At 46.9% G+C, this 27104-nt stretch overlaps 1 protein-coding gene across 5 annotated transcripts in view; it reads right to left on the bottom strand.

The window, feature by feature from the left end:
* The window catches only part of DGCR8 (DGCR8 microprocessor complex subunit), a 60754-nt gene extending 52528 nt beyond the window's left edge, over positions 1-8226 (bottom strand). For 3 of the 5 annotated variants that reach the window (XM_068243399.1, XM_068243400.1, XM_068243402.1), the window contains exon 1: positions 8118-8226. The gene's annotated coding sequence lies outside the window, so the exon portion shown is untranslated. Of the gene's footprint in view, positions 1-58; positions 138-8117 lie in introns of all 5 variants that reach the window. The other 2 variants (XM_068243401.1, XM_068243403.1) reach the window with 1 other exon arrangement.
* Positions 8227-27104: the final 18878 nt, after the last annotated feature.

The following is a 27104-nucleotide window of genomic DNA, read 5'->3' as shown; positions in this document are numbered from 1 at the left end:
ATCATAACATGGACAGTGTAATACATTTGTTACATAAGTAGAACAAGTAGTTATCTACCTATATATGTGTTTTTTTCCTGGCATAGTATGGCTGACCCTGCTGCTTTGAAGTGCTCTGCAGTGTTGGTGCTATAGAGCTAAAAAAAAAAAAAAAAAAAAAAAAAAAAAAACCGATCAGTTACAGACAAGTGGTGTATTTTGTTTTTGTTATGTGTTTATATAGTGCTATAATCATCTGCAGCAGTGATTCTTGGCTTCAGTCTACTATAGGGGACCCAGCAGGAAACCCCATAGGAAAATCGAATACAGTGATTGGGTGGACAGCACCCTCTTTAACTGCTGTTTCCAATAGGTTGTCGTAAACTACGCCCACACTATTTGGACAAATCACAACGCTTTGTGATGTAGGGGCTGGGGCACACCGAGAGGCTTTTTGTGCGTTTACGCTAGGGTAATGTATTTCAATGGGGGTGTGCACACCACAGCGGGAGGCGTTTTGAAGAAACGAATCCTCCCGGGGTGAGGCATTTTTTTGGATTGCGGAGGCGTTTCTGCCTCAATGTTAAGTATAGGAAAAACGCAAACCGCTCTGAAAAACGGCAGATCAGAGCATACTTACCTGGCAGGGGAGACACCATGATCACGAAGGTGGTTCTCCCAGGGTGAGGCTCATCCAGTAGTGGCTGGATAGTGTACTGGTTAAGGGTTCCGCCTTTGACATGGGAGACCAGGGTTCGAATCCTGGCTAGGTCAAGTACCTATTCAGTAAGGAGTTCAAGGCAAGACTCCCTAACACTGCAGGGTGGCCTCCTGAGCGCGTCCCAGTGGCTGCAGCTCTTGAGCGCTTTGAGTCCGACAGGAGAAAAGCGCTATACAAATGTTCGGATTATTATTATTATTATTTTGTTACAGAAGCTGTTCAGTAACAGCTGTACTGTAACAATATATGAAATATGCTACACTGAAATCCGCAGCAGCAATCCGTAAAACGCCTCATAAAAATAAAAAAAAAAGCGTTTAAAAATTTGCTAGCATTTTGCGGATCTGCTAGCGAGTTTTGGTGCGCACCAGGCCCTAAGAGGGTGCTGTGATTGGAGAATTGTCTCTATGAGGTTTCTTGCCGGGTCAAGTATACTAGCTCCTGATTCTTAGGGGGGAAAAAAAACAGGGAAATTGCATAAAAAAATTAGAAGCACATTTGGGTATTCAGGTTTCCTGGGCTCACATAAACTTAAACCCAAAATGCAAATACAGGGAAAATTATGGAGGCGCCACATTTGCTCTAATAGAACCGTGTTCCTGCAGTTTCCATTAAGTTGCCAGTGTCTTAGGGTTTTGCGTATCTCTGCAATTTGGGTACAGTGGAAAACTAGCCTGAGGCCTGGGGCACACTAGAGCTCTATTTTTTGAGCAATTTTGAAGTTTTCAGAATCGCCTGCGCTTTAAATATGCTTTGCTAATGAAAGTGTATGCAGGTGAGCCCACTAGAGAGATTGCCATTTTGAAAATCACAATTGCAGAACATGCAGCATTTTGTGAGCACTTTCACTTCAATGCAAAGTATAGGAGCACAGGCAAAGCGTGCATAAATCGTAAATGTAAGCAATTTGCATGGGATTTTAAAACGCTAAAAATACCCAGAAGCACAGTGCATTTGAATCCACCAAATTGAGACTCATCCATCGCAAATGCTATGAAATCGCTAAAATAGAGGCCGCAGGGGGGCCCCGTGGGGTGAGAATTTTTCCCCCCTGTCCTGAGTGACTGAAAACTAAGGGCACAGAGAGAAAAAAAAACAACTTTCTGCTCTCGGTACAATTGTTCTAATGACTGCATCTGCTCAGCCACTGATAACGAATTGTACAAAGTTTTGTAGACAGCCCTATTCAGTATGATGCAGGCTACAGCGCCCAGCACCCAACCTCTCTACCCCTCCCCAAGTGCTTTTTACTGTAGTGATGCTTGAGAAGTCTGCAGAGCAAGTTCTGCTCCATCAAAGATGGACAGAGTGAGTAATAAGCCCAGGCTGGGAGCACACTCATCAGCCTGTTTTCAGTGTGCGTTTTCTGCACTGTGTGTCTGTATGTGTAAAACAATGCACGCTTTTCACAGAAGCCAATGTAATTGATAGAGAAAATGCATGCAGTGCTTCACTGCTGTCTGTTTTTATCTGCATAGGGAAAACACATTCAAGTGTGCACTAGCCAATTAAATGACATTGGTTCTCAGTTTACCTGTGCAGAAAGCAGGGGGGGGGGGGGGACGACCAAAGTTTCACAGGGGGGCCCAGTGATTTCCAGTTACGCCCCCTGCATGGGGTTAAAATAACTGTCTGGATGTTGCTTGATATACACGCACACTACATACAGTGCTGTCCATAATTATTCATACCCCTGGCAAATTTTGACAAAGTTTATTTTATACAACCAGCAAGTATTTTTTTTTTTTTTGACAGGAAATGACATAGGTGTCTCCCAAAAGATAATAAGACGATGTGCAGGAGGCATTATTGTGGGGGAAAAAAATCTCAGGTTTTATTTACATTTGAGCAAAAAGTGTCCAGTCCAAAATTATTCATAACTTTCACAAACTGTCACAGTCTGTGGAAAATCCAAAGTTTTATACCATTCCAAATAGTCCAAGCTGTTCTAAAGCATCCAATTTGCCCTGATTAATTGGGGACAGCTGTTTTAATCAACTCAACAGGTGAAAAACAGCAGCTCTCTGCATTTGGTTTTTGGACAGTCATGGCTTATGCTACGTACACACATGCGACAACGATCGTTCGTTGAGGACGACGAACGAACTTTTAATTGACGAAAGAACGACCGAAGTAAAGTTAGTTGTAAAAAGTGTGTAACGATCACATCGTTAGAACGAACGTTACACCACGTAAAAGCACTTATGCGCCTGCGCATAAAATTGTGAAGTTCCTTGGAGAAAAAGTGAAATACGCATGTCCAGCCTGGTACGAACGATCGTTTCCAACGATGTACCACTTTTGCTAACGATCGTCGGTGGTAAAAATCCGCCAAGACAGAACTTTGTTTTGTAGCGATTTGCCTCGCTCGTCGTTTGCCTTAATAGTCGTTGGTTCGTTTTTTGTAACGATCGTCGTTGGTAAAGATCGGGGAACGATCGTTACAAACGACTATAGTCGCATGTGTGTACGCACCTCAAGACAAAGGAGCTCAGTGAGGACCTGCGGCTGTGCATTGTAGCTGCTCACAAGTCAGGAAAGGGCTAGAAAGCCATTTCTAAATGTTTTCAAGTTCCAGTGGCTACAGTGCAAAGTATTGAGGTGAAAAAGAATCCAAGGATCACCACTAAGGCCATCCTGGCGAATCTGGGCTCTGCTGGTAGCAACGTCTCAAGGCAGACAATCCAACGGACACTGGACACTGCTGGGTTCGACAGATGCAGACCAAGGAGGTTACCACTTCTCCAGGTAAGGCACACAAAAGCTTGCTTGGCTTTTGAAAATGCTCATCTGGACAAAGAAGAAGACTTCTGGTCTTCTGTGTTATGGTCAGATGAAACAGAAATTGAATTGTTTGGCCTCAATGATGTTTCCTTCTTTTGGTGTAAAAAGGAGAAGCCTTAAACCCAAAGAACACCATCCCCAATGGTGGTGGAAACCCAATGGGCTCTATTCACAATAATTTTCCACATAAAGGTAAACCACAAAAAAAAGATCCAAATTCACAATGAAAACTGGGCGCATTATTTCTGCCTTAAGTACTGATTTTTTTATCACCTACAAGTAGCAGGTGATATATTTTGCTTCCCATTGGCTTAAAGAGTAACTGTTATTTATTTATTATTTATTTGTTGTATTTATAAAGCGCCAACATATTACGCAGCGCAGCGCTGATAGGCTTAAAAACAAAAATCTATTCCCTATTTCTATCGGTAATAAAGATAAAATGGATACTAAAAAGGCAATGCCTAACTTAAAAACAAATCTTACTTTTTTTTTAAATTGTAGATAAATCCTCATGTCCCCATCTCTAAAGGCCGCAGCAAGAGGCCGCATAACCGAAGATGCAGTGCAGGCTGGGGCGGGAGGGAGTTCTCCTTTGCTTTTCTGCCCAGACACAGCTAGTTCAGCCTGATTGGCTGCAGCCTGTGTCACTCAAGCCTGTCCCTCTCTCATTGGCCGCCTCGCGTCTGCACTGTCCGCCCCCTCCCTGCACTCTGTCGGCATCTCCGTAACTTTATTCGGGGGGCAGCGGGCATCTCCGCATCCATGGGGACCCCGGCCCCGCCACCATTTACAAAGGGACTCCCCCTGCATTATCCCTCCACCCCGCAACATCCCCGCCCGCAGCACCACAGAGCCCAGCGGGGAAGAACACACGCAGAGCACACAGATTCTCCTCTGGTGCTGGAGCTGCATATATTCTTCCCTGCTAAGTGCTGTTATGCTGGGAGACGAGATGGACGCTGCAGGGCTGAGGGTAAATACAGGGGGAATCACTACTGATATAGTAGCAGGGCTGGGGGGTTCTCATGGATGCAGGGGTGTCAGTAATATAGCGCTGGCAATTGCTGTAGGTAGGAGGGAAGGGGGGTAAGGGAGGAAATGACCTCAGCATTGGCTTCGCTGGAGGGAATAAAGATGGCCCCTGCCAGGGAACAGAATTCTCTGCATTTCCGTATTTTTGTTTTATAAAATTCACTGAAATGAAATCGTGGACAGTGCAATACATCTGTCATGTAAGTAGAGCTAGTATTTATCTACTTATATGTGTGTGCGTTTATCCTGGCATAGTATGGCTGACAGCTCCTCTTTAAATGGAGTCTGGAGGCTTAAAGGACACCCAAGGCAAAAATAAACTAATGAAGTAAACAAGTGTATCTATCTTCCTTCTCCTAAACATGACTAAGATATTCCAGTTTTATTTTATGTTTAAATCTACTTTTTAAGTTTGAATTGTTGTATTGTTTTTGCTCAATTACACATTCATTGAAGTATGTCAGAGCTAATCTATGAACTATTGAGCCTTTTTATCTCTTTTCTGCTCTCAGAAGCCATTTTCTACTAGGAAAGTGTTTTATTGTTGGAATTTCTTATCAGTGAGGGTCACACTGTAGTCACTTCCTGTCTGAGTCAGGACTGAGTCAGCCACTTACATACCTGATATTTAACTCTTTCAGGCAGAGAAAGCAAAAAAGGAAAACAGCCTAGTTATTTGTGTGCTAGGCACGGTACATACCCATGTCTATCTCATCATGTCACATGTCACCTCGGGTATCCTTTAAGTGCTTTGTTCGCAAGTAATGCCAGTTTACACCTGTTACCACACTTTTTGCCCGCAATATACCTGCATGTGGAAAACATGCAGAAAATTTTAGTGAATGTGGAAAAAATGCAGTGGTAATTTAGCGGTAAGATTGTGAATAGAGCCCAATGCGTTGAGGGTCTTTTTCAGCCAACGGACCAGGGAACCTAATCACAGTAAACGTCACCATGAATAAAGAGCAATACATGAGGATTCTCAACAACATCAAGCAGTCTGCAGAGAAACTTGGCCTTGGGCACCAGTGGACATTTCAGCATGACAATGACCCAATACGCACAGCAATAGTGGTGAAGAAATGGTTTGCAGACAACATTAATGTTTTAGAGAGGCCCTGCCAGAGTCCTGACTTAAATCCAATTGAGAATCAGTGGAGGGAGCTAAAGATCAGGGTGATGGCAAGAAGACCCTCCAACCTGAAAGATGTGGAGCTCATAGCTAAAGATGAATGGGCAAAAATACCTGTGGAGACATGCAAAAAGCTGGTCTGCAATTATAGAAAGCATTTGATTGCAGTAATAGCCTATAGAGGATTTTCCACTGATAATTAAAGGGGAACTGAAGAGAGAGGTATATGGAGGCTGCCATGTTTATTTCCTTTTAAGCAATACCAGTTGCCTGGCAGCCCTGCTGATCCTCTGACTCTAATACTGTTAGCCATAGCCCCTGAACAAGCATGCAGCAGATCAGGTGTTTCAGACTTTAAAGTCAGATCTGACAAGACTAGCTGCATGCTTGTTTCTGGAGTTATTCAGATACTACTGCATAGAAATAGACCAGCATGGCTGCCAGGCAACTGGTATTGATTAAAAGGAAATAAATATGGCAGCCTCCGTATACCTCTTACTTCAGTTCCCCTTTAAGAAGGGTATGAATAATTTTTGACTGGCCACTTTTTGCTCAAATGTAAATAAAAGATGAGAAATGATTTTTTTTCCACAATAATGCCTCTTGTACATCGTCTTATTATGTTTTGGGAGACACCTATGTAATTTCCCCATCAAAAAAATTACTTGCTGGTCAAATAAAAAGTAACTTTAAGTCAAAATTTGCCAGGGGTATGAATAATTATGGGCAGCACTGTATATTTTACATTAAAAAGTCTTTAAAATTGCCTCCAAGGACACACACAGTTCAGATGACTGTGGGGGGTGTGTATCATACGTGAATGTAGTAAAAAGGTAGCCATACACTGGTCGATTTCCCATTAGATCGACCAGCTGACAGATCCCTATCCGATCGAATCTGATCAGAGAGGGATCGTATGGCTGCCTTTACTGCAAACAGATTGTGAATCGGTTTCAGCCTGAAACCGATCACAATCTGTTGAGCTGTTCCTGCCGCCTGTCCCCCCCCCCCGTATACATTACCTAAAGCTGGCTCTGGGTCCTCTTCTCCGCGCTGCACCCCGCACCGCATCCCAGCGTACACTGTGTCACTCCGTGACCAGGAAGTTCAAATAGAGCGCCCTCTATTTGAACTTCCTGGTCACTGCAGTGACACAGGAAGTTAATGTACGCTGGGATGGAAGCAGGAACAGAGCGGTGCAGCGCGGAGAAGATGCACGGGAGCCAGCGTCAGGTAATGTATACCGGATCGGCCGCTAGCGACGCGCTCCCTACCAGCGGGATCAACGGTATTTTTCCGCACAGCGCGATCGACGGACCGATCCGATTTCGGGAGGAAATCGGATCGGCGGGTGCGTTTACCGTGAACGATTGGCAGCAGATTCGATCCCAGTGATCGAATCTGCTGTCGAAACGGCCGCAAATCGGGCCAGTGTATGGCTAGCTTAACAGTCTTGCATACCTACCACCGCCTGGGGCTAATTGTGGGAGAGCAAAAGCCAATTTACCAGTCTATATGTTTTCAGGATGTGGGAGGAAGCCCACCTACCCAGAGAAAACCCACAAAGATAACACACACGCTACATAGTCATAGTATCCTGGCTGAGATATGAATCTGGGACTCCAGCACAGCAAAGAGAGAGTACTAAGCCATTGCAAATAGTATTGTGCTTTAAAGGAGTCATCAGGCAACGTAAAATAAAATGAGTGGTACTTACCGGGGGCTTCCTCCAGCTCCAAGCTCCCAGGATGTCCCTCGCCGCAGCTCTCCCCGCAGCCGTTCGACACAGCTCCGACCCGGTCCCCGACGATGACGTCAGAGCAACCTCCAGGTCGCTCTGTACTGCGCTTGCGTGAGCGGCGTTGTCAATCACCGCCACGTGAGCCAGAGCGGACTGCGCAAGCGCAGAACTACTGCAGTCCGCTCCAGCCCACGTGTCGGTGATTGACGACGACGCTCACGCAGCCGCCGGGGACCGGGACGGGCCTGCGGCGAACGGCTGCGGGGAGAGCTGCGGCTAGGGACATCCTGGGAGCTTGGAGCTGGAGGAAGCCCCCAGTAAGTACCACTCATTTTACTTTACGTTGCCTGATGGCTCCTTTAAGAAGAAAGTACCCAGCTTTAATTCTGGATTTTAGAATGAAAAAGAAGCATAAAAGAGGTAAGCTGCATTTGGAAATAACTAGTGCTGATGCTGACTTTTCAGCAGTCCCTCTCCCCGGGCCAGAGCTACACAGCTTTACATAGAGATCTAGGTAGTAGTTCCATGCATCTTTATATGTACACAGCACAACAGGAAGAACTCTAGCAGAATAGGCCAGGTGCTGCAGGCAGCGATAGGCGGAGAAAACCTCACTCAGGCCAGACTAGCTGCTCCCTACAGCTCGCACTTTGCCCAGCCCCTCTAGTTGTTGCTATATATAGGAGCAAAGTCCAGCGGCCACCCTCCAGCCACCGTGCACGCACCTCTACCGGCCGCAGATCACTGTCTCCGCTCCTGAGACATTCCCATCGCCATCTTGCAGAGACGAGCCGGTGTCCTGTCGATTCTCAATTCCCATCAAGTTGTTCTACCTTCATAACTGCGCACGCGCACAGCATATGCGCAGAACAACTCTAGTTAAATCACTCAATATCCATCCGCGGCTTATAGATCTGTGCCTTCAGGGACTGAACTATACGTGTCGTGTAGCAGAGCCAGAAAGAGACAAGCCGCGCCGTGGTTAGCCAAAAGGTCCGGGAGCGGAGGAGGAGAGAGCAGTTTGGTATAGGGGGGCTACTACGAGAGCCAACAACATAACTTGGAGGCTGAGAGAGAGTGAGAGTTTTTTCCGCAGGTCGGTAGACGAGCTGCATCTACCTAGAATCTGATAAGGTGGTGGGATTGCTTTATTGCATACATTAAAAGTTTATTTGCGCTTCATTTATCTTTTGGTGGCGAGAAAGTATCTGGGGGGGGGGGGGGGGGTAGGAAGCCTCTACCACGTGCAATAGAGACAAGCTGTGTGACGATCCAGAATCGGGTGAAGTGGGGAATGTTTTTTACATGAAATCGGTTTATTTATGCTCACTGAAAATCGGTGGAGGTGGGAAATGATTTATTGCATGTCTTCAAAGTTTATTTTTGCTTAATTTATCTTTGGGTGGCGACTGGCGAGCAAGAATGGTAGGAGGGGGGCAGGAAGGCTACCACGTGCAATAGAGACAAGAGACAACTGCCTATGCATATACTGGGGTGCCTAACTGCCTATGCATATACTGGGGTGCCTAACTGCCTATGCATATACTGGGGTGCCTAACTGTCTATACTGATACTGGCGGAACCTACTTACCTACCTGCCTATATTTGGCGGAACCTACCTCGCTATCCCTATACTGGCGGAACCTACCTCGCTATACTGGCGGAACCTACCTCGCTATCCCTATACTGGCGGAACCTACCTCGCTATCCCTATACTGGCGGAACCTACCTGCCTATACTGATACTGGGGGAAACTACCTGTTTGCCTAACACTCACCCCCTCTATCCTGTGCCTAAAGGTTTGACCCCTTGGATGCTGCAGCTGTTGGAGGGAGAAGAAAACTAAAAGCCTGTGGATGGCACTGTCGGTGTGAGAGGACGAGGACCGGGCACGGAGAGAAGACCACAGTTAGATGAGGAAACGCAGTAATGTATTTAAAGAGACTGATGTCTCATGAAAATCCTCTTGGTACTTATCCGTTAGCCGGGCGCATCCTCTAGGTGGCGACAAAACTCCACCAGAGTTACAGCTTTCCCTACTATCCATGTCGGCCTGGAGGGGGAATAGTAATTAGCGCCACCTGCCGGATGCGCCCGGCTAACGGATAAGTACCATCCTCTTTTTTTTTCAAAAAATGTTTAACATGCTAGCCCTACCTAAACCATCTAACTAAATCCCCCCACCCCCCCCCCCCCTCTCACCGGGGGGCAATCCGGGCAGTGCTTCCGTGTGAGGCAGAGCTTTCAGCTGCAGCTCTGCCTCTCCATGCGTCTATCAGCGCCGGATCGCCGCCTCTCCCCCGCTCCTCTGTCTTCCTTTACTGGAAGGGGAGGAGATATGCGCTGATAGGCGCACATGAAGGCAGAGCTGCTGCTGAAAGCTCTGCCTCCTACAGCAGCAAAATCCATGAACAAGAAAATCGTGGATTTTGCGGGGGAGAGGGAGGGGGGCGTTATGGGGGATTTAGTTAGATTTCAGCTGCGGGGATGTGACGGTTTAGGTAGGGCTATGATGTTAAACACATTTTTTTAAATAAAAAGATGATTTTTAGGACACTTCTGTGTCTATTTAACTGAATGCACAACCGCTGGACAACTCTGCATGAAAATATACAAGGGGGGCAAATGTAAAATTTTAAAATGATCCCTTCTCCTCTGCCTGACACTGACCGCTGTTCTCCTCTGCCTGACACTGACCTCTCTTCTCCTCTGCCTGACACTGACCTCTCTTCTCCTCTGCCTGACACTGACCTCTCTTCTCCTCTGCCTGACACTGACCTCTCTTCTCCTCTGCCTGACACTGACCTCTCTTCTCCTCTGCCTGACACTGACCTCTCTTCTCCTCTGCCTGACACTGACCTCTCTTCTCCTCTGCCTGACACTGACCTCTCTTCTCCTCTGCCTGACACTGACCTCTCTTCTCCTCTGCCTGACACTGACCTCTCTTCTCCTCTGCCTGACACTGACCTCTCTTCTCCTCTGACCTCTCCTTCTCCTCTGCCCGACACTGCCCTCGCCTTCTTCTCCTCTGCCCGACACTGACCTCGCCTTCTTCTCCTCTGCCCGACACTGACCTCGCCTTCTTCTCCTCTGCCCGACACCGACCTCGCCTTCTTCTCCTCTGCCCGATACCGACCTCTCCTTCTTCTCCTCTGCCCCACACCGATCTCGCCTTCTTCTCCTCTGCCCGACACCGACCTCGCCTTCTTCTCCTCTGCCCGACACCGACCTCGCCTTCTTCTCCTCTGCCCGACACCGACCTCTCCATCTTCTCCTTTGCCCGACACCGACCTCTCCATCTTCTCCTTTGCCCGACACCGACCTATCCATCTTCTCCTTTGCCCGACACCGACCTCTCCATCTTCTCCTCTGCCCGACACCGACCTCTCCTTCTTCCCCTCTGCCCGACACCGACCTCTCCTTCTTCCCCTCTGCCCGACACCGACCTCTCCTTCTTCCCCTCTGCCCGACACCGACCTCTCCTTCTTCTCCTCTGCCCGACACCGACCTCTCCTTCTTCTCCTCTGCCCGACACCGACCTCTCCTTCTTCTCCTCTGCCCGACACCGACCTCTCCTTCTTCTCCTCTGCCCGACACCGACCTCTCCATCTTCCCCTCTGCCCGACACCGACCTCTCCATCTTCCCCTCTGCCCGACACCGACCTCTCCTTCTTCCCCTCTGCCCGACACCGACCTCTCCTTCTTCCCCTCTGCCCGACACCGACCTCTCCTTCTTCCCCTCTGCCCGACACCGACCTCTCCTTCTTCCCCTCTGCCCGACACCGACCTCTCCTTCTTCCCCTCTGCCCGACACCGACCTCTCCTTCTTCCCCTCTGCCCGACACAGACCTCTCCTTCTTCCCCTCTGCCCGACACCGACCTCTCCTTCTTCCCCTCTGCCCGACACCGACCTCTCCTTCTTCCCCTCTGCCCGACACCGACCTCTCCTTCTTCCCCTCTGCCCGACACCGACCTCTCCTGCACACGCCTGTACACGGTGGCTCTGGATGTTTCTTCTTCAGACACAGTCCACTGCTTCCACAGGTCCCCCAAGGTCTGGAACCGGTCCTTTTCCACAATCTTCCTCAGGGTCCGGTCACCTCTTCTCGTTGCGCAGCATTTTCTGCCACACTTTTTCCTTCCCACAGACTTCCCACTGAGGTGCTGGGAACAGCCTATTCGTTCAGAAATTTCTTTCTCTGTCTTACCCTCTTGCTTGAGGGTGTCAATGATTGCCTTCTGGACAGCAGTCAGGTTGGCAGTCTTACCCATGATTGCGGTTTTGAGTAATGAACCAGGCTAGGAGTTTTTAAAAGCCTCAGGAATCTTTTGCAGGTGCCGAGTTAATTAGTTGATTCATGATGATTAGGTTAATAGCTCGTTTAGAGAACCTTTTTTTTTATGATATGCTAATTTTTTTGAGATAGGAATTTGGGGTTTTCAAAATCATCAATATTAAAACAATAAAAGGCTTGAACTACTTCAGTTTTGTGTGTAATGAATCTAAAATATATGAAAGTCTAATGTTTATCAGTACATTACATAAAATAATGAACTTTATCACAATATGCTAATTTTTTTAGAAGGACCTGTATACGGACAACGGGACGCAGAGATACAGGGTGTTTTATTATAGAGAATTGGAAAAATATCATACCAGATAATAGAAACCCTAAGGTAGTAAATCCTGATGAAGTAGGATATCTAGACACATTAACATATCGATTGTCAAGTTATCCTACTTGTAAAAATATAAACCTAGAAAGTAGGAAAACTAGATGTAGTAGGATATCTAGACACATTTTATATACCGGTACCAATTATCAATATATTATACCTGATAATATTAACCTTGGGGTAGTACATCCTGATGAAGTGTGATATCTAGACACATTAACTTATCGAATTTCAAGTTGTCCTACCTGAAACTACTTAGCTATAAAGTTGGAGATGTAGATGTCCTATGATATCTAGACACCTTTATATATCAATTGTCTATATATCCTACCTGTAACTAAGAAATTAATTAGTAGTAAATCTTGATGAAGTAGGATGTCTAGACACATTAACAAATCGATTGTCAATTTATCCTACCTGTTGTTGTTTATATTTATTTAAAATCTAAGACAGTCAGGTCTATTTGTCATAAATAAATCTCTATCGTTTTATCCTACTTGGTAGGTAAGCTGCATTGAGTAGGATACCTAGACAAATTGACATATCAATTGTCAATCAATCTTACAAGGTAGTACAATTCTATGAGGTATATTAGTTTGACATACTAACCTATAAAATTACTCTACCAAAGTAGTCTGGGTATAATGTATCTCGACAAAGTACATCACCTAGACTCCTCACATGTGTTATGTGAAATTCGGCATGCCCTGCATACCCTACCTGCGTGCTCGAGCCCGTGGGCGTTCCAGCAACCCTCCTCCTTACCGAGCATGTGGCATGGAAAGCTGTGCTCCTTCCCGAGTACAAAGCAGATCATCTGAAGTCACCTAGCTCCTCCCTCTGCTGCAGCTGGTCTATAGGTTAACTCTTTGTGCCAAGGAGTGTAGCTACATCACGGAGTCTCATCTTGTTTGTCTCTCGCCGTTGCTCTTCGTCTGTTTCTGTTCTTTTATTCAACCCTCTTATCACCACCACTGTGGGTTGGATGGAAACTTGTCAGTGCTGACACCGTGGTACCCTGTAATGTAAATAGATGAAATTCTATTACGTCAATTCTAGGCACATGGAGTTAATTACACCGCTAACTGCAGTAGAGGGAGGAGCTCAGATGATCTGTTCGGCGGAGTGCAGCTCTCCGTTAGAAAACTGTAGAGGAGAAGAGCAGCTGGAACGCCCACAAGCTCGTGCACGCTGGTAGGGGATGCAAGGGATGCCGAATTTTATGTTAAAGGTAGCAACTGGCAGTACATAACTGCGTCTTTCCACTGTTCAATCAGCTAAGGGGACAGGAGCAAGGCTAGCGGAGCAGTGGAGGTGTGAGTGCATGGCAAGCTCACTTCCAATGGAAAATCAAATAGCACGGCGAGCCAATAGCAGCGCAGAGTGAGCGCAGCAAGGACTGGTGATAGGAGATAGTTAATGCTGCTTATCTACCTCTATCTGTGGCTGGATGGTGTACTGGTTAAGGGCTCTGCCTCTTACATGGGAGACCTGGGTTCGAATCTCGGCTGTGCCTGTTCAGTAAGCCAGTAATTCAGTAAGGAGTTCATTGGGCAAGACTCCCTAACACTGCTACTGCCTACTGAGTGCGCTCTAGTGGCTGCCTCGCAAGCGCTTTGAGTCCGACAGGAGAAAGGCGCTATACAAATACTGCCATTATTATTATTATCTGAACATCAGCAAGAGAACCTATTCGCTACTCAATTCATGGTACCTGGCTACTTCACTTCATGAAACAAAACGTGCAAGGCAGAAGGGGACAAGGCGCTCGGAGCACCTTTGAAACTCAAAACCTAGTGCCTTGGTAAAGTGGCTGCTTTTTAGTGAAGACCTTTAGTAAAGGCCACCACATACTATGCAATTAGCAGCTCCCGCAGAAAAAGTAATGGGATTTTAATATCAGGGTCTAGATGATGATGATGATTGATTATTATTATGTATTGTATTTATAAAGCGCCAACATATTACGCAGTGCTGGACGATAATTACAATTGTGCAAAGGAAGGCAGTCATAACGTAACAAAGTTATACAACACTAGTAAAAAATGGGTGCTAAGGCACGGACGCAACTGGCCTGCAATGCACACCTGCCCCCCTCCGCTGCTTGAAGTTCGTCCACATGCCGCGCATGAGTGCCAGGCACAACACAGGACGACTCGGGGACAGGGCCTTTATTATATAGGGTAGAACAAAGTTTTATATGAGGCAAATGGTACAAAATAAATGATCATGTTATTTGGTGCTGGTTTGGTAGGTACAGGAATTCAAGAAGTGGTGTAGTGGCCACGGTCGCAGCGGTACTCCCCACGTGCTACATTGGTGAGCGCAGGTGCACAAGCAGCAGTGCAAAAGACCACCCAAGATTCTTATTTTAAACAGGCTTCACTTAAGGATCAGCAAACGCATGCATTTTTGGCAAAAACGCAGCTAGTGGAAAAGAGCCCTAATTATCCGAATACCCACCCAGCCGCTGCTTCCGTCCCACCACCTGGCTACCTATACTGGGGCACCTATTCCTGGCTTTTTATACTGGGGGCACCTGTTCCTGGCTACCTATATAGAGGGCACATGTTTCTGGGTACCTATACAGGATGCATCTATAGCTGGCTGTCTACCTATACAGGGGGCACCTATTCCTGGCTGTCTATGCTGGGGCTCCTGGCTACCATACAGGGGAAGGGGGGGGGGGGGAGGAAGCAGGGCACATCTGGCTAGCATACTGGGGCAGGAGGGGGGGGGGGGGGGGCAACCAACTAGAATCCAGACTTACTGATAAGATTTTTGATAATTTTCAGTCAGGATTCAGGAAAAGGCACAGCACTGAAACGGCATTAGTCCGAGTAATGAATGATCTACTTACTGCAAGGGACAAGGGTGATTGCTCAATTCTGATTCTTCTTGACTTGTCTGCAGCATTTGATACTGTGGATCATGAAATACTAATCCAGCGACTGAAGAATTACTGTGGCCTAAGGGGTACTGTTCTTAGCTGGTTTCAGACCTTCCTATCTGGCAGGACACAACAAGTTTGTCTGGACACACACTACTCTAATGCAGTGCCACTGGCCTATGGAGTTCCACAGGGTTCTGTACTATCACCATTACTCTTTGCAGTCTACATACTCCCATTGGGCAAAATAATCCAGAACTTTGGCCTAGGATACCATTTTTATGCAGATGACACACAACTGTACCTGTCCTTCAAGCCTGGCACTCAAGACCCATCAGCATCCATAAGTGCATGTCTAGTGGATTTATAAAATTGGATGAACACCAGCTGGTTGAGGCTGAACTCTGACAAAACAGAGGTGTTGGTGGTATGTGGTCTGCTCATGATGGATAAAGTTCAAAACTCTCACCACCTCAAACTAGCAATTGGGGGAGATATCATACAGTATAAGGACTGTTTGAAACCTTGGGGTGATCCTAGATGGAAATCTAAAACTCAGACAGCAGGTATCAGCTGTTGTCAAGTCTTCCTTCTTCCATCTAAGAAATCTAGCGAAAATCAAACACCTTATCCCAGCTGAAGACCTACCTGCCCTGGTTCATGCATTTGTATCCTCCCGCCTAGACTACTTCAGCGCCCTGTTCATCTGATCTTCAGAAAAGGTTCTGCACCCCTTACAACTAGTACAGAATGCTGCAGCCAGACTCCTAGCCAATGTCCCCCGCAGCTCACACATCACCCCAGTACTGCAAACTCTTCACTGGTTGCCAGTAATTTGGAGAATCAATTTTAAGGTCTGCCTGCTGACATTCAAGGCCCTAAACCACATGGGACCCAAATACATAGCAAATCTTTATTCCCCTCCACGCACCCTCCGATGAAGCTAGTTATTCCCAGGATACACAACATTTGGTGCTCGGGCCTTTTCCTATGCAGCCCCTACTCTATGGAACTCACTTCCAAAATCAGTACGAGAGGCTCCTTCTCCGGACAGCTTTAAAAAAAGGCTAAAAACACTTCTTTTTCCCGAGCCTTTGAGACTGCATAATGCAGGGTCACAGCGCTTTGAGTCCCCAGGGAGAAAAGCGCTATAAAAATATTATTGTTGTTATTTTTAAATGTATCAAATTCTGCATTGGAGCCCAGAGGTCTGTAGATGCCCCACTGAATTCAAGTATGAAGCGGTCATAGGAAAGGAACACACAATCATGTTGAATACACTAGCATATGTCCCCACTTTAAATGGGACCTAAACTGAGAAAGGTATGGATTTTTCCTTTTAGGCTGGTTTCACAGTGGGACGTTACAGGCGCACGTTAGAGCAGCCTGTAACGCACCCCACCGCACAGCAATGAAAAATCAATGGGCTGTTCACAGTGCTCACGTTGCGTTACATAGTAACGCTGCGCCACCAGACAACGTACTGCATGCAGTATTTTCTAAGCGGCAGAGCCGCGTTAGACTGCTTGCACATGCTCAGTAACGTTGGGGAGGAGCGGAGAGCGGCCAGGCACATGGCTAATTAATATTCACTGCACTCAGTGACGTGCAGTGTTTACTTCCTGGAGCGGCCGCTCTGTGCAGCGATTGGCCGGCGGGACGACGTGATGCCGCATGCACACAATAGTACGCATCACGGACGCCAGAGTGAGCTGCACCACACGGCTCACTCTGACGTCCACCTTAGGTAGCACCAGGCGTTGCGTTAGGGGCACGTTATGCGACCATAACGTCCCCTAAAACGCAACGTCCTGGTGTGAAACTAGCCTTAAAATAACACCAGTTGCCTGACTCTCCTGCTGATCCTGTGTCTCTAATACTTTCAGCCACAGCCCCTGAACAAGCATACAGATCAGGTGCTCTGACTGAAGTCAGACTGGATTAACTGCATACTTGTTTCAGGTCTGTGATTCAACCACTATTGTGTCTAAAGAGATCAGCAGGGCTGCCAAGCAACTGGTATTGTTTAAAAGGAAACATCCATATCCCTCTCAGTTTAGGTTCCCTGTAAGGGAACCTTAACTGAGAGGGATATGGATGTTTCCTTTTAAACAATACCAGTTGCTGGGCAGTCTTGCTGATCTCTTTGGCTGCAGTATTGGATGAACCACACACCTGAAGCAAGCATGAAGCTAATCCAGTCAGACTTCAGTCAGAGCACCTGATCTGCATGCTTGAGGGGCTGTGGCAAAAAGGAAAAATCCATATCCTTCTCAGTTTAGGTTCCCTTTAGGGAAGGAAGGCCCAGGCGTGGAATGGCTAGGGGGGAAGGAGAGAGATTCCCCACAGGGTAGCTTTCTTTTAATGATTTAGGGACAGTGGTGGTGCAGTGCCTGGTGCATTCAGGTGTTTGTATAAAGCCATAACTCCAAACTGCCAACCAACTCCCTCTTTTGGAGGGATAATTAGAGTTAATTTTGTGCACAAGCACATGAAGTGTGGAACTGCAAAGCCATCCTGGAAGCTATGTCAGGATTAGCGCCATATTAGAAATGGAGGTAATAAAGAAAAGCAGAAGTGTATCCAGTGATGGTGAATGTAGGATAAAGATCCAGGGATGGTGCAGCACTATACATTCCAGGCTGCACTAAGGATATGAGGGAAAAATCTGGTAGACAGAAAAGGACCACTATAATGTAAAAACGTTAAATACATGTGTACACATTCGTGGAAGAAATATATTTCTTTAGGAGTAATTGCATTTTCAATGAATTTCTCCCTATGTAGCTGTCACTTAAAATGGGTATTATTAATCTGGCAGGTCATTGACTAGTGCATCTCATAAGGGAGTCTCAAGATTTTTATTGTATAAACTACTTTCTCAATGACAGCTGCTCAGTCCATTCTCTAGAATAGTGACATGTGAGAATGCAGATCGGCATCTTTGTATAAATCCTTGCTAGTGAATTTTTTAGTTTTTATAGATTTAAATTAAACTTTAGAATAGGTGTAGGGAACCTATGGCTCAGGAGCCAGATGTGGTCTTTTGATGGCTACATCTGGCTCACAGACAAATCAGTAGGGGTTGATTCACTTAGCTACATTGCTCAAGCAGCACAGCTTAGTGTGGCAGCGCAAGTACAATTTTCAAAGTAATGCACGCTACTGCTGTAGCATGCACTACTAACTTACGCTACCCCCAAAAGGAACAACTGCTCTAGTTATCCCACTATGGACCCTGTCAGGTCCAGTGACATGGTAGAACGAGATCCCCGCACTTTGATTGGTCCAATAGGCTGCCTGTCACTCAACAGGCAGCCTATTGGGCCAAAGTGCGGGGATCTCGTCCCACAAAGTGATTCAACCCCCAAGTCAGCTAGCTAAAGCTGTTGGTATTTCTACTGTCTGGCTCTCGGGGAAATTGCTGATGTTGCTGAAACACAAGAGAAGCTGAAGACATGTCTGACACTTTCGCTGTCTGGCAGATCAACTGTATACACATCACCATGGCAACAGGGTCGTGAACCCACCACTGCGCATGCACACTGTCCCAGTTTAAAACATATTGTATTATCAGAATTCTAACGGTTTTATTTATGCAGGAAAAGCTGTCATGTATAGGTTTTAAATTTTAATGTTCTATGCAAAATTTCATTGTAAACTGTAAAGTTGGGTTACTTCTTTAATATATTGCTTTATGACATCTCAGCATTTTCCAGGCTGTGATTAGAGTTGGGCCGAACGGTTCGCCTGCGAACGGTTCCATGCGAACTTCAGTGGTTCGCGTTCGCGTCCCGCAGGCGAACCTTTGCGGAAGTTCGGTTCGCCCCATAATGCACATGGAGGGTCAACTTTGACCCTCTACATCACAGTCAGCAGGCCCAGTGTAGCCAATTAGGCTACACTAGCCCCTGGAGCCCCACCCCCCCTTATATAAGGCAGGCAGCGGCGGCCATTACGGTCACTCGTGTGCTGCCTGCGTTAGTGAGAGTAGGGCGAGCTGCTGCAGACTGTCTCTCAGGGAAAGATTAGTTAGGCTTAACTTGTTCCTGTCTGGCTGCATACCTGTTCTGTGAACCCACCACTGCATACCTGTGCTGTGAACCCACCACTGCATACCTGTGCTGTGAACCCACCACTGCATACCTGTGCTGTGAACCCACCACTGCATACCTGTTCAGTGAACCTGCCACTGCATACCTGTTCTGTTCAGTGGACCCGCCACTGTATACCTGTTCATTGAACCCACCACTGCATACCTGTGCTGTGAACCCACCACTGCATACCTGTTCAGTGAACCCGCCACTGCATACCTGTTCTGTTCAGTGGACCCACCACTCTATACCTGTTCAGTGAACCCGCCACTGCATACCTGTTGTGTTCAGTGAACCTGCCACTGCATACCTGTTCTGTGAACCCGCCACTGTATACCTGTTCTGTTTAGTGAACCCGCCACTGTATACCTGTTCTGTTTAGTGAACCCGCCACTGCATACCTGTTCTGTTCAGTGGACCCGCCACTGTATACCTGTTCAGTGAACCCGCCACTGCATACCTGTTGTGTTCAGTGAACCTGCCACTGCATACCTGTTCTGTGAACCCGCCACTGTATACCTGTTCTGTTTAGTGAACCCGCCACTGTATACCTGTTCTGTTTAGTGAACCCGCCACTGCATACCTGTTCTGTTCAGTGGACCCGCCACTGTATACCTGTTCAGTGAACCCGCCACTGCATACCTGTTGTGTTCAGTGAACCTGCCACTGCATACCTGTTCTGTGAACCCGCCACTGTATACCTGTTCTGTGAACCCGCCACTGTATACCTGTTCAGTGAACCCGCCACTGCATACCTGTTGTGTTCAGTGAACCTGCCACTGCATACCTGTTCTGTGAACCCGCCACTGTATACCTGTTCTGTTTAGTGAACCCGCCACTGTATACCTGTTCTGTTCAGTGGACCCGCCACTGTATACCTGTTCAGTGAACCCGCCACTGCATACCTGTTCTATTCAGTGGACACGCCACTGTATACCTGTTAAGTGAACCCGCCACTGTATACCTGTTCAGTGAACCCGCCACTGCATACCTGTTGTGTTCAGTGAACCTGCCACTGCATACCTGTTCTGTGAACCTGCCACTGCATACCTGTTCTGTTTAGTGAACCTGCCACTGTATACCTGTTCTGTTTAGTGAACCCGCCACTGCATACCTGTTCTGTTCAGTGGACCCGCCACTGCATACCTGTTCTGTGAACCCGCCACTGTATACCTGTTCTGTTCAGTGAACCCACCGCATCAGTGCGCATACCTGTGCAGTTAAGTGAACCCACCTACCTACGTGAGTGCACGCAGTGTGATATACCACTCCGTGCATACCCGATATGGACAAAACAGGTAGAGGAAGAGGTAGTGCCAGAGCCAGAGGAAGGCCACCCGGCAGGTCTGCGCGAGGTCGTGTAAATGTAATTTCGTGTGGACCTGGCCCACAGTACAGTGCTCGGAAGAAGGCACGTCCCATCACCTCCCAAGATTGTCAGGACGTGGTTGAGTATTTAGCGACACAGAACACCTCATCTTGCTCAGCCACCAGCGCTACTACTAGCACCACTTCCGCTGCATTTGACACTTCGCAAGAATTATTTAGTGTTGAAATCACTGATGCACAGCCATTGTTGTTACAGCCAGATGAATTTTCACCAGCTCATATGTCTGAGTTACGCGGCAACACTATGGATGTAACGTGTCAGGAGGATGAAGGACCTACTGATGGTGCAAGTTTGGATTTGTCTGAGGCAAGCGAAGCTGGGCAGGATGACTACGATGATGACGGTAATAGGGATCCTCTGTATGTTCCCAATAGAGGAGATGAAGAGGGGGACAGTTCAGAGGGGGAGTCAGAGAGTAGTAGGAGGAGAGAAGTTGCTGAAAGAAGCTGGGGCAGCTCTTCGTCAGAAACAGCTGGTGGCAGAGTCCGGCACCATGTATCACCACCTATGTACAGCCAGCCAACTTGCCCTTCAGCATCAGCTGCTGAGGTCCCCATAGTGCCCACATCCCAGGGTGGCTCAGCGGTGTGGAAATGTTTTAATGTGTGTGCCTCAGATCGGACCAAAGCCATCTGTTCGCTCTGCCAACAAAAATTGAGCCGTGGAAAGGCCAACACTCACGTAGGGACAAGTGCCTTAAGAAGGCACCTGGAGAAAAGGCACAAACAGCAATGGGATGGCCACCTGAGCAAAAGCAGCAGCAGCACACAAAAGCAAAGCCACCCTCCTTCTCCTCTTCCTCCTCCATCAGGTGCATTTTCTGCTTCTGCCGCTTTCTCCCTTCCACCTTCACAGGCACCCTCCTCCACTCCGCCTCTGCCCTTGAGCGGTTCCTGCTCCTCTGCCCACAGCAGCAGTCAGGTGTCCGTGAAGGAAATGTTTGAGCGGAAGAAGCCAATTTCGGCCAGTCACCCCCTTGCCCGGCGTCTGACAGCTGGCGTGGCGGAACTGTTAGCTCGGCAGCTGTTACCATACCGGCTGGTGGACTCTGAGGCCTTCCGTAAATTTATGGCCATCGGAACACCGCAGTGGAAGATGCCAGGCCGCACTTATTTTTCGAGAAAGGCCATACCCCAACTGCACCGTGAAGTTGAGAGGCAAGTGGTGTCATCTCTTGCGAAGAGCGTTGGGTCAAGGGTACACCTGACCACGGATGCCTGGTCTGCCAAGCACGGGCAGGGCCGCTACATTACCTACACAGCCCATTGGGTGAACCTGGTGGTGAACGATGGCAAGCAGGGCGCAGCGGACCAAATTGTGACACCTCCACGGCTTGCAGGCAGGCCTCCTGCCACCTCCTCTCCTCCTGCTACATGCTCATCGCTGTCCTCCTCCTCCTTGGCTGAGTGGCAGTTCTCCTCTCCAGCTACACAGCCCCAGCTCCGCAGGGCCTATGCTGCATGCCAGGTACGACGCTGTCACGCCATCTTAGACATGTCTTGTCTCAAAGCGGAGAGTCACACTGGAGCAGCTCTCCTGGCTGCTCTTAAGAAACAGGTGGATGAGTGGCTGACCCCGCACCACCTGGAGATAGGCAACGTGGTGTGCGACAACGGCAGCAATCTGCTTGCCGCTTTGCATATGGGGAAGCTGACACACATACCCTGCATGGCACATGTCATGAATCTAGTGGTTCAAAGATTTGTGGCAAAGTACCCTGGCTTAGCGAATGTCCTGAAGCAGGCCAGGAAGTTCTGTGGGCATTTGAGGCGGTCTTACACAGCCATGGCACGCTTTGCGGAAATTCAGCGCAAAAACAACATGCCGGTGAGACGCCTCATTTGCGATAGCCCGACTCGCTGGAACTCGACCCTGCTCATGTTCTCCCGCCTGCTAGAACAGAAGAAAGCCGTGACCCACTACCTCTACAACTACAGTAGAATGAAACAGTCTGGGAAGATGGGGATGTTCTGGCCCGACAACTGGACACTGATGGAAAATGCATGCAGGCTCATGCGGCCGTTTGAGGAGGTGACCAACCTGGTGAGCCGCAGTGAGGGCACCATCAGCGACTTAATTCCCTACGCTTACTTCTTGGAGCGTGCTGTGCGTAGAGTGGCGGATGAAGCTGTGAATGAGCGTGACCAGGAACCGTTACGGCAGGAACAGGCATGGGACCAATTTTCATCAGACCCAGCTGTTTCCTCAACACCTGCGGCAGCACAGAGGGGGGAGGAGGAGGAAGAAGAGAAGTCGTGTGCAGAAGACGAGTCAGACTCAGAGGATGATGAGCAAGGTGTTTCTTTGGGGGAGGAGGAGGAGGGGACAGCGGCAGGAGAACAACCTCAGCAGGCATCGCAAGGGGCTTGTGCTGCTCAACCTTCCCGTGGTATTGTTCGCGGCTGGGGGGAGGAGGTTGACTTACCTGACGTCACTGAGGAAGAGCAAGAGGAGATGGAGGGTACTGGATCCGACTTTGTGCAGATGTCGTCTTTTATGCTGTCCTGCCTGTTGAGGGACCCTCGTATAAAAAACCTCAAGGGGAATGAGCTGTACTGGGTGGCCACACTACTAGACCCTCGGTACAGGCACAAAGTGGCGGACCTGTTACCAACTCACCGGAAGGTGGAAAGGATGCAGCACATGCAGAACCAGCTGTCAACTATGCTTTACAATGCCTTTAAGGGTGATGTGACGGCACAACGCCAGCAAGGTACCACTGCCACTAATCCTCCTCCCGTGTCCACGCAGTCAAAGACAGAACGCTCCAGCGATCTCATGGTGATGTCGGACATGCGGACGTTCTTTAGTTCAACGCCTCGCCGTAGCCCTTCCGGATCCACCCTCCACCAACGCCTGGAACGGCAGGTAGCCGACTACCTGGCCTTTAGTGTGGATGTAGACACTGCTGTGAACAGCGATGAGGAACCCTTGAACTACTGGGTGCGCAGGCTTGACCTGTGGCCAGAGCTGTCCCAATTTGCCATCCAACTTCTCTCCTGCCCTGCCGCAAGCGTCCTGTCAGAAAGGACCTTCAGCGCAGCTGGAGGCATTGTCACAGAGAAGAGAAGTCGCCTAAGTCACAAAAGTGTTAAGTACCTCACCTTTATCAAAATGAATGAGGCATGGATCCCGGAGGGCTGCTGCCCGCCCCAAGACTAAGTCAGTCCCCGCACACACAGCATCTCTGCCTGCATGCCGTGTGACTGGCTGCCTGGCCTGCCCCAAGAAGACTAAGTCGCTCCCAGTCCCTCCACACAGCATGTCTGCCTGCAGGCCGCTTGACTACCTTCTCCGCCACCACCAACAGGGTCCGGGACTCCAGGCGGATTGCTGAATTTTTTAGACCGCTGCTAGCAGCGGCCGCTGTAATAATTTTTCTGGTGCGTGTACATGACTGCCTAATTTTTCTGGCTGCACTGCGGGCAGCTGCAACAACAAAAGAAAAGGCATGTACATGCGCCCATTCCCCTTCGTGATCATTACCTTGCCGTGGTGAAGGGGCTTGCGTATCACAATGAAGCAATGACCGGCGCCTAGATGAGTGTCTCGGGGGGCACACCCACGATAATAAGGTCGTTGCCTCATTGTGGTCAGACCAAATTTGATCAGCTGGACAGTCACTGTTCTGTCATTCAGCTACATCAGCCAGGCGACCATATGGGCTGTAAAGCCACCAAAACCTGCACTCTCGCCATGGTGCGCACCAGTCCAGCACGGCCGTCACTACACAAACAGCTGTTTGCGCTGCGTTACACGGTGAGTTTGGTGTGTCAGTGTGAAGCAGTACCTTAATTACACTACCTGATTGATGTATACACATGCAAGATGTTTGAAAGCACTTTAGGCCTGTCATTTAGCATTCAATGTGATTTCTGCACTTAAAACGCTGCTTTGCGTCAAATCCAGATTTTTCCCGGGGACTTTTGGCATGTATCCCACTCCGCCATGCCCCCCTCCAGGTGTTAGACCCCTTGAAACATCTTTTCCATCACTTTTGTGGCCAGCATAATTATTTTTTTTTTTTCAAAGTTCGCATCCCCATTGAAGTCTATTGCGGTTCGCGAACTTTAACGCGAACCGAACCTTCCGCGGAAGTTCGCGAACCTAAAATCGGAGGTTCGGCCCAACTCTAGCTGTGATGCCTATAAGATTATTATAGTTACAAAAAGCTAGAACATTCTTGTTTGTTAGTGCGTGGCCTTCACATTTAAAGAGGCTTCTGTGTGAAGACAGAGAAGCAAGTTAAACTCACATTACTGCAATAATTATATATGTACATTTTATCAATTCTTACACATATATATTATTAATCTAAATATTAATAATCAATACAGTCCTTCTAAAGAGAGAAATAATTATTGTTAAAACCTATAATATAATTTAATACATGTAAACTGCATTCTGCCAGTGATAGAGACAGTGAAATTTTTATAAGGTTATTTTAACTTGTAAGCTAGACAATTGTTTACATGTTTCTTTGCTTGAAGGCCAAGGCCAGAAAGAAAAGATAAACATTTCCCAGACAGAGAAAGTCAAAATAAAGAGATATAAAACAAGGGGTTTTCCCAATTAGTTAAAGATGATTCCATGATGCCACCTGGCGGTTTCATAGTCTGATCATTAGTATTAATAGATTATTTATGATGAGATAGCGACATCTGCCGGTTAGACATATAATATTTATTTTATAAGAAAGACAAATATATACAACATGATTTTATATTAAGATTTAATATGCAATTATATCTTATATGATTAATTGTTTTAAGAAGAAGTATATAATAAGCTTTATTTTTAAATAAGTATATTAGAAGCCCTGTATGTTTCAATAAGCCCTAAATTGCTGAAGGCTCTTACAGGTGGGAAAGTACAGACACCTTCCAAAAACTAATTAGCAGAGAACACTTTATCAGAAATGCGTCATGAATGACATGGTTTAGTCTTAATGTCTGGGGCAGCCAGCAGACAAGATGGCTGGTAACGTAAATTTTTAATTAACTGCATCAGAAATGACCTGATTAGAATGTGTAAACATTGTAAACCTACATAAATTCCCACAAGATAAGGTAATTAACCACTTTACCACTGAGGGGTTTTACCCCTTGAGCACCAGAGCAATTTTCACCTTTCAGCGCTCCTTCCATTCATTCATCTATAACTTTATCATTACTTATCACAATGAAATTAACTATACCTTGTTTTTTCCGCCACCAATTAGGCTTTCTTTAGGTGGGACATTATGATAAGAATTATTTTACTCTAAATATGTTTTAATGGGAAAATAGGAAAAATGTGGGAAAAAAATTATTATTCAGTTTTCGGCCATTATAGTTTTTAAATAATGCATGCTACTGTAATTAAAACCCATGAAATGTATTTGCCCATTTGTCCCGATTATAAAACCGTTTAAATTATGTCCCTATCACAATGTTCGGCGCCAATATTTTATTTGGAAATGAAATAAAGGTGCATTTTTTTCAGTTTTGCGTCCATCCCTAATTACAAGCCCATAGTTTATAAAGTAACAGTGTTGTACCCTCCTGACATAAAAAATTAAAAAGTTCAGTCCCTAAGGTAACTATTTATGTATTTTTTAATTGTAAATTTAAAAAAAAAATTTAATTGAAAAAAAAAAATGGAGTGTGGGAGGTAATGAGTTAATTTTTTGTGTATAAGTAATGAATTTGTATTTGAAAAATGATTTAGGGTGTAGCTTTACTATTTGGCCACAAGATGGCAACAGTAACTTTTTGTTTAATGCGACCTCCAAGCGTCCTTCCGAACGTTTGGAGGAAGTTCTAGGAGGCTGGGTAATTTTTTTTATTTTTTGTTTTTTTTTCACAATGATCGCACTGCTTAGCGGAAAAGCAGCGGATCATTGCGGGGCTTAGATCGACGAACGGGAATGGATTTTCCCGTTCATTGATCTCCGGGCGGGCGGCGTGTTTACGAGCGGGAGTGCGCGCTACAGCGAGCGGGAGCGCGGGCAGCGGCCGGAGTGCGGAAAGTACGGATTTCTCTGTCCCTGGGGGTTAAAGGAAGGAAAAAGGGACGGAGAAATTCGTACGGGCAGGGGGGTCAAGTGGTTAAGAATTTATAATCAATATTATGATTAAGGTATTCAAAACAAAAAAGTGTTATGGGTATTTTAAATGTCAAAGATAGCGTTTGACGCACGGAAGCTTTAGCCAATCAGAACCTGGGATTCAGGAAAAGTCCAGATTAGGCAGCCATATTGCCTCCAACCCCTATAAAAGTAGGAACTGAAAGCTCATAGTTTGCAGAAGCCCAACAATCTCCTGAAAAGACACATGAGGCAGAAGCTACCTTACCACACGTGGTTCTAGATGCTGAAGAGCATGACAGAGAAGGGGTAATATGCTTAATATTCTGGTGATTTACCTTATTAATTTTTTTTTTTTTTAAGTTTTGTTAAGATGTTAGCAAGAAGTTTTTGTTTTTTTTTAAGCTATTTTTTATGCTATTTCTTTAACCAGTTCACTCCCAAGGGTTTTTATCCTAACGGACCAGAGCAATTTTCAGTTGTCAGTTCTCCTCCCTTTTATTCCCTAATAACTTTATTACTACTTATAACAATAAAATGATCCATACCTCGTTTTTTTCGCCACCAATTAGGCTTTCTGTGGATAGTACATTT

This window comes from Hyperolius riggenbachi, chromosome 1 (genome assembly GCF_040937935.1).
Source record: "Hyperolius riggenbachi isolate aHypRig1 chromosome 1, aHypRig1.pri, whole genome shotgun sequence".
Classification (NCBI taxonomy): Eukaryota; Metazoa; Chordata; class Amphibia; order Anura; family Hyperoliidae; genus Hyperolius; species Hyperolius riggenbachi.
The sequence above is the reverse complement of the archived record's forward strand: the minus strand, read 5'-3'. Positions and strand labels throughout refer to the sequence as shown.